Raw genomic sequence first — 8,698 nt, forward strand, 5'->3', positions numbered from 1 at the left:
CGAGCAAGCTTCGCTTGACCCAGGCCTCGTGGCGATGATCAGAAGCACGTGTACCAAGAAGGCTAACAGCTTATTTCACCTGTGTGAGCACGTGGATAGGTAACGACGGGGGGGGGGGGGGGTGCACGTTTGATTGGTGGGCAGCACTGGAGTAGGATTGTGTTGGAGGTGGGGAGAGGCGGAAGAATTGGACACCTAAACAAATGTTGTGTTTGAAAGGTTGGGCCGCAATATATATTTTCCACCCATTGGCGAAATTCAACACCTAGTTCATTTGTTATAGAATTGAGGGCTGGAAACAAACAGGGAACTGGCAATTGCCACTTTCTTAAGCGTGGCTGCAAAAATGTACATTCACGCACGTGTAATGTCGTTTAAATGCTACATTACTATGCCACATACATTTGATATACAGTGCTTCAATTCTTCTGCCGCACAGGTTTGATTAGAACACAATGCGTAATGCTTCCTCGTGTCTCAGACTCTGTTGATGTCAGCGCTGATTGCTCTGCCATCATTCTTTCGGTAAAGTCACGTAGAAGGGAAGTAATAAAATAATACAAATAAAACATAATAAAATAATTCTCACGACGTTTCGGGGAGACAAACGCTGTCTCCCCGACAGACCTGGTCTTCACTTGAGGACGGCTGCTTGCGTTGTGGCCGAAACGTCGTGAGAATTATTTAATTATGTTTTATTTTTATTTTATTATTTCCCTTCTACGTGACTTTACCGAAAGAACCAAGAAGATGAATCCCTGCAGTCACGAAAGCCTTAAATCGAAATTCAAAGCATTGTTTTGTGTTATCCTGGAAATGCTTTACATGGTAGGTTATTTCTTACGACAATTCGAATGCGGCTTTATTTTGTGATACGTTCTATTCGCGAGTGCATTCTGCACAGTGCCCAAAGAACCACGGTTTTGTATGTGTTGAATGGGTTCCAGCATTGCTGCAAATTTGTCATAATGCACATCAGCCGTGCGAAAACATTCATAAGGCCCGTGACTATATATACATTGCTATATTCTTGGTCCTTTCGGTAAAGTCACGTAGAAGGGAAATAATACAATAATATAAATATAAAACATATATTTATATTATTTTATTATTTTTCTATCTACGTGACTTTACCGAAAGAACCAAGAATATGAATCCATGCAGTCACGAAAGCTTTAAATAAAAATGTATATACATTGCTGTTAAGAATAGTGGACACATTTTAATTTCAATGTCACAAATACAAAATATTGCTGCATGACAAAAAAGTAGCGTGCTGCTTAAATGCGTGGCCGCACCGGGAGTCGAGTTACATATAAACTGCCTTGTTATATTAACGACAGGTGTGGAATAAAAGCCACACATTCTCCCCTCCTGCGATCCATTTGACAGACAACGTGTTGCTCCATCCAGGATGTTCTGACCGCAGATAGAAGATAGTTCCACACATTTTCAGTGGCGTGACGAGTGTGGGGGCAGGGGGTGCCTTGCCCCCCCCCCGCCCGCCCGCCCTGGGTGGCCAAAACTACGAGTTCGGGCCCCCCTTGAAAGCCACCGTGAGAAATGTTTTCAAAAATGTAGCATTGGAAGTCATACAGTTTTTGTTTACGGAAACGAAACGTAATGTAACATTAATACATGTAATTGGCTTTGAGTGACAGGAACTTGTGTAAAAGAACACTGGACACAGTAACTCCGTTTCTGGGATATTCATTTCATTCGATTACATTGCAAGTAGGTAACTACTACGGAGCTGGAGTGGTTTGCATTTTGCGAAGATGGAGTGCCGCTACGGCGTTTAATGTTCGAGACCGTTGAACGTAATGATGATGATGTGATTGGGGCAAGAGGAGCCGCGATATTTCACAGCCTGGGTGCGACCGTGCGAGACATCTACCTGACCTGCACCCCTTGAGCTGATAATGTCACTACGCCACTGATAATGTAGTTACTACGCCACTGATAATACATTCCTGCGGAGGGAGCTGGTAGGAACGTTGGGTTGCTCGGTCAATGGCCAGGGTCAACGGCGGCGTGGTGTATTCCGCAAATATGCCCGACTGTGAGGGCGGGCACAAGCCGGCGTGAGTAGGTTAAACGTTGAGTTTTTTAAGGGCACCACGAGGTGACCAGCCCCTCCCCACCCAGCCCCACCCCTTCCACCCCACCCAGCCCCTCCCCTCCCCACCCAGCCCCTTCCCACCCTCCCCTGTCCACCCAGCCCCACCCCTCCCATTTTTGTATACACGACGGGCGGACACAATAATCCCCTGTGGGCTGGTGTAACCACTGAGGTTCCTACCAGTATAATGTAGTGACTACGCCACTGCACCTTGTATATGGGCACGTTGAATGTTGGTAGGAAACAACAAGTGTGTCTGAAGGTACAAACTCGTTGGATGGCGGGGGAGTTGGATAGCGGGTAGGAGACAGCTGCCCATTTTTTGCTCCCACCATGGTACACCTCTGGTGATTGGACCATAATTGAACAGTGCTCGTCGGGGAGGGGGGGTGAAGGCGGGGGAACATAGAGATACAGTACAACAATTGATTTTTGCTGCACCGCCCTCTACTGTCCACAACGTAGGCACATAGTCTCTAGCACCTGTTATGCAAGATGCTGGTCCATCCAAGCACTGTGTTGGTTCATCCCTGACTATTATTCCCAGATATGATTAGATTCAGTGCATTGTAGATGATCTTTCATGGGATCTCCTTTGCCAGTACCAAAATATACTAATAGGGTTTTTCCCCTTTTTTTTTTCTGGCAACAAAACTGACACCTTTTGCAAGGAATCATGCTTACATTAACCACAATACCTGCAGTCAAATGCATTTGACTGCAGGTATTGCGGTTAATGTAAGCATGATTCCTTGCAAAAGGTGTCAGTTTTGTTGCCAGAAAAAAGGGGAAAAACCCTATTAGTGTAGATGATCTGTTTATAGGTTGCGTTGTTTTTCACTAGCCACATATTATGCTCTGTTATTCACTCTACCCATTGTGTCAAAACAAATTATACAATTATTTAAAATCAGCAGGCATTCTTTAGTCTCAAATATCCAAACCAAGTTTGGCATGGGCATAAAACAAAAAGTAAACCTTTACTTTTTCTTACGGAGTCCAGAGAATGAATGTCTGTCAAAAGGAACGAGGATTATTATGGGTTTTAATTCGGGAAGTTATATCTATAGCCAAATCTAAATCCAGGACAAACTCATGCTGAAATTCCCACCCTAATAACTCCAGCCAGCACCTGTGTGGCAATCGACTGAAAGCAAAAGCGTCAATCCGACAACAAAGGTCGACCAGTGTTTGCAGCTTTAACAGTTTAAAACGGCAGAGGCAGCACTGAGTCAACCACTCATTATGATTATCTTTATCATCTCGGCACCTGCAACCATGCATGCTTCGGTGAGGCGGTTCATACCCCAATGCCGTGGCCCTGGGCAATCTCCAATCGGTCAATGTCAGTGACTTTCCGGAGCGTGCAGGAATCCCAAAATCAGCCCCAGGACACCACCTGCATTCGTCCGGACACCAGAGTTGCTTCCATGAGGTTTCTCCGTCGTTTTCGTGTTTCGTATGGCGCGGCGTTGATCGGCAACATTGACATATTTCACGTCCGCCGTTGGTGAGCGAAGCCAGTGGATGGCTTCAGGAGTAGCCGCATGGTGAACACCTGAAACGTTACATTTTGATTTAAAGCTTTCGTGACTGCAGGGATTCATCTTCTTGGTTCTTTCGGTAAAGTCACGTAGAAGGGAAACAATAAAATAATAAAAATATAAAACAATCAAATTATCACGACGTTTCGACTGCAACAAAAGCCATCATCATCAGGTGTAAAATCCACAGCAAGAAATACAAAAAAGTGGCGGTTTTTTCAAATTTTCTTGCTGTGGATTTCACACCTGACGATGATTGCGTGTGTTGCAGTCGAAACGTCGTGATCATTTAATTGTTTTATATTTTTATTATTTTATTGTTTCCCTTCTACGTGACTTTATCGAAAGAACCAAGAAGATGAATCCCTGAAACGTTGTCGGGTGAACGGTCGAAGCGGGCCAGTGGCGTTGCAATGTGGTCCATGGTTTGAGATTGGTGACCGCAGTCGCCCTGTTGTCCGCTGGTGTAAGCGATAGCCACGCCTGTCAACGGTGGGTGAACTCCACGTGGACCAAGAACTCCGGCTGAGGTTGGTGTCAGCGGTGACCCGGTAGAGAGCAGCGTGACATTCAGGCATGGCCAGCTGCAAACGAAATCGCACCTTTTTAGTCGACTAACTAATATCTGCGATAATATATTTTTACAGCGATTAGGTTAGAAGTGCAGCACTGGAGTGAAGTTTTTAGGTTGTCGTGAAACTCAACTGCAAACATTGATGGAATCATTAAAAAAATAACCCGTAAAAACAAAGTTTTTCACTCTAAATCCTTTATATGCGTGGCGGCTAGAGTCCTCTCGTCCTCTGGCTTGAGATGGCTGCCACCTATGGGTCAGATGATTGCCTGCCACCATTAAGCAATTGGTAATTAAATATAATTTATTTTTCCTAAAAAGTGTACAATTTTGGAAAAAAAAATTCACGAAAATAAATTGTCACGCACAACGAGTCTGTGTGCAAAATGTCAGCTCGATTGGATCACGGGAAGTGGGTTAAAAAACGACCGAAAGATTTGCACGGTCGTAAGCGCGCAAGCAAGCAAGCAAGTGAACTTAATATAAAGGATTTAAAAATAATGAGTTAGCAGGCTGTGTTATTCGCTCTCACAATGCACTGAAGTGTGCCACAGGAACTTGGGACAAAGGAGGGCAGTTTTCAAGGACAGATGAAACAGTCCTATGACCATGAACAGAGAAGGAATAAAGTCATCAATACAACCCCAACAACATCCCAAGCCGTATGATCTCATTTTAACAGGCAAGCTATTCACTCTTGGTATAAAGACCCATGCAGCTACTGTAGTGGATTATCCTTTGGTGATTAAATAAATACATTAAGCTCTGTTCGTTATTTTTTTGGCGTCATTTGGTCCAACCCATGTGAGACTAGGCTCTAAGGAAAGCTGTCTCGGGTGTGGACCAATCAACTTCAAGGACAGTGCATACATCATCAGAGTTATGTCTTTTGTTTGTATTATGACTGCAGGTATTGCGGTCTATGCAAACATGACTCCTTGTAAAAAGGTGTCAGTTTTGTTGCCAGATAGAAGGGTAAAAAACCAATTATCAACTCTGTTCATTATCCCGACAAAAATAAAAGTTTCGTTTCCTGGCCTATTGGCCTTGTAATGGCTCCTATAGTAAATACGCCATACGTTTATCAAGCCTGGCCTTGTTGATGACTCCCAAACGGGTTGAAAACTAGCCCAGAGTATATTTGTATGAATTAAAGCTGCCGAGGGGAAGTGAGATGGAGCCGTAGTAGTGCCACTGCACTGTGGACCCAAGCGTGCCTAGTTCAATCCCTTGCCGTGACCAAAATGAGCACGTGAGAGTTATCTGAACTACTTTGATTAATTTGCATTTTTTACCTACGTGACTTTACCGAAAAAACCTAAGAATATTATCTGAACAGCTCCGAGGCTCACCACCACCGCCTTTAACGCTGAACATTCTGACGGTGCGTGGTCAAACAATTCCACACCCCCACCCTCTATGACTGCCACTGCTTTAGGGAAGGCTTTATCCAGTGGTGAATTGACAAAGGGCTGTATGTTACTTATTTAAAACAAATATATATATACGTTTGCAAGACGAACACGCGTTCACTTTTAGTTTGATTTTGGTCGCCATTACGAATATGAGCCAAGAATGTGTGTCCCGCGCGTGACGTCACTCCACATGAGCCCCCCCCCCTCATTAATAATCATGAGCGGGTGACATCACTCCACATGCCGCACCCCTCCCCAATAACCATGAGGGGGTGACGTCACTCCACATAGGGGCAACCCCCCCCCCACCTCATTAATAATCATGAGCTGAATAATTTTTCTATTGAATATTTCAGAGTTACTGCAATACACCCGTCCTTGGACGGACAAACAAGCTAGTTAATTACAATTGACGAGCTTGTTTTGGATTTTAAAAATATCATGATGTACCATCAAAATGACAACACCTCTAATCGTTTTTAATGCATTTACTCAAACCTCAAATCCCCCCCCCCCACACCCGAAAATGGAACCCGTTAATTTGCTCATTATTTTCCTTCCAAATTAATTATCACGGGTAATTATCACGGCCAATTTGGACGATAACACAGACACACAACGTCATGCTTATTTGTTTTCATTGTTATTGTATTACTATTATTGGAGCATTCATGTGTGGAGTGGGGAATGGTGGTTAGGTGCTTAGGTTGGAAATGGTGGTTAAGTTGGAAATGGTGTTCTTCTTGGTTCTTTCGGTAAAGTCACGTAGAAGGGAAGTAATAAAATAATAAAAATAAAACATAATAAAACAATTCTCACGACGTTTCGGCCACAACGCAAGCAGCCGTCCTCAGGTGAAAACCAGGTCCGTCGAGGCGACAGAGTCTGAATGAAACAGCACACGGGCTTAGAGCATATATATAAGCTGGGCGCATTGACAAAGGAATTTGCATATCAACAGGAATTTAGCATATTTATGGGAAATGCAGGACTGTAATTAGTACTGCATATGCATGTGCATTATGCAGGATTAACAGCATCAAAGGGAGCTGCAGTTGCTGCTGCTGCTGCAGTTGCTGCTGCTGCTGCAGTTGCTGCTGCTGCTGCACTTGCTGCTGCTGCTGCACTTGCTGCTGCTGCTGCACTTGCTGCTGCTGCTGCACTTGCTGCTGCTGCTGCACTTGCTGCTGCTGCTGCAGTTGCTGCTGCTGCTGCAGTTGCTGCCTTATCCATTTTAATATAACACTATGTATTATTCTACCCACCCTAATGTGTATCATACTGCTATATGTTTACTGTACAATTACGACACCATACATTACTCTGCACACTGCACCATGCCAGTGAGTGGAACGCGGTCTGAGAGTCACCGTTAACGTGAACACAATCAGTTAAGATCCGAAATGGTTTATTACGTCCTTCCAATGATTGCTAAGCCAGAATCCATCTTCTCGGTTGAAATTGTCTCTGTGTTTGTATATGTGGATCGCCTCATGAACGAATCTCTCATGATAGCCAGATGGCTTGCAGAGAACCTCTGTCTTGGAGAAGTCAATGTCATGTGAGCCCACTGAATTGTAACAGTGATCTGCCACGGCTGAGGTGTTTGTCCTACCGTGTTTCAGGTCTGCCTTATGTTCACGGATGCGGTCCGAGACATGTCGTTTGGTTTCTCCAATGTAACTGCTACCACAGAGGCAACTTAGTTTGTAGACGCCAGGGTACTGTATGTCTGGAACCACATCTTTTACAGACGGGACCAGATCACGGATTTTATGTACTGTGTTGAATCGGACCTGGATCTTGTGTTTAATCAGGATTTTGGAGATCTTTTTTGTGACCCCAGCAATGTAGGGTAAGGTGATGGTCTTGAAAGGCTCCTCAACAGGATCCTTCTTGATGGTTGGAGTGATGGCTTTGCGGATTGTGTAGTCGGAGTAACCATTAGCCTTAAGAGCTTGGCGTACGTGTTTGAGTTCACTGGAAATGTGTTCATGGTCGGAGATGCATTGGGCTCTATGATATAGAGTCTTGATGAGGGAATTCTTCTGGGATGGATGGTGGTGGGAATCCGGTTTTAGATAAGCATCCGTGTGGGTGGCTTTCCTGTAGACAGAGTGGCTCATTGAACCATCAGGTCTCCTTTTGATTAGGACATCCAAAAAGGGTAGCTTGCCATCATTTTCGACTTCCATGGTGAATCTGATGGCTGGGTGTATGGAATTGATGTGGTCGAGAAATTGGTCTAGAGCAGGCCGGCCATGTGGCCAGATGACAAAAGTGTCGTCTACGTACCTCTTCCATAAGGTCGGGCGTAGAGTGGCAGTCTGGATGGCGTCCGTCTCAAATTTCTCCATGAAGATGTTGGCTACAACCGGAGATAGGGGAGAGCCCATTGGGGTGCCCTCAATTTGCTTGTAGAAGGTTCCATTCCAGGTGAAGTATGTATTGGTTAAGCAGTGTCTCACCAGGGGGGGTACCCCAGCATTCAGTCCTTGATGAACCAAGTCTTCAATGATTGCGATGGTGTCAGGCACAGGCACCTTGGTGAACAAGGAAACCACATCAAAGCTGACAAGCAGGTCGTCTGGGGACAGGGCAATCCCCTTGATTGTCGATACCAGGTCAGCAGAGTTTAGTACTGCAGAGGTGGTTTTTCCAGTGAAAGGCCGTAGGATTTCGGACAAAAAACGAGCCAGTTTGTAAGTGGGGGAGTTGATAGTAGAGACAATGGGACGAAGAGGTGTATGGTTCAATGAGCCACTCTGTCTACAGGAAAGCCACCCACACGGATGCTTATCTAAAACCGGATTCCCACCACCATCCATCCCAGAAGAATTCCCTCATCAAGACTCTATATCATAGAGCCCAATGCATCTCCGACCATGAACACATTTCCAGTGAACTCAAACACGTACGCCAAGCTCTTAAGGCTAATGGTTACTCCGACTACACAATCCGCAAAGCCATCACTCCAACCATCAAGAAGGATCCTGTTGAGGAGCCTTTCAAGACCATCACCTTACCCTACATTGCTGGGGTC

Source organism: Lethenteron reissneri, chromosome 15 (assembly GCF_015708825.2).
Source record: "Lethenteron reissneri isolate LAM-NWPU_2019-01 chromosome 15, ASM1570882v1, whole genome shotgun sequence".
Taxonomy (NCBI): Eukaryota; Metazoa; Chordata; class Hyperoartia; order Petromyzontiformes; family Petromyzontidae; genus Lethenteron; species Lethenteron reissneri.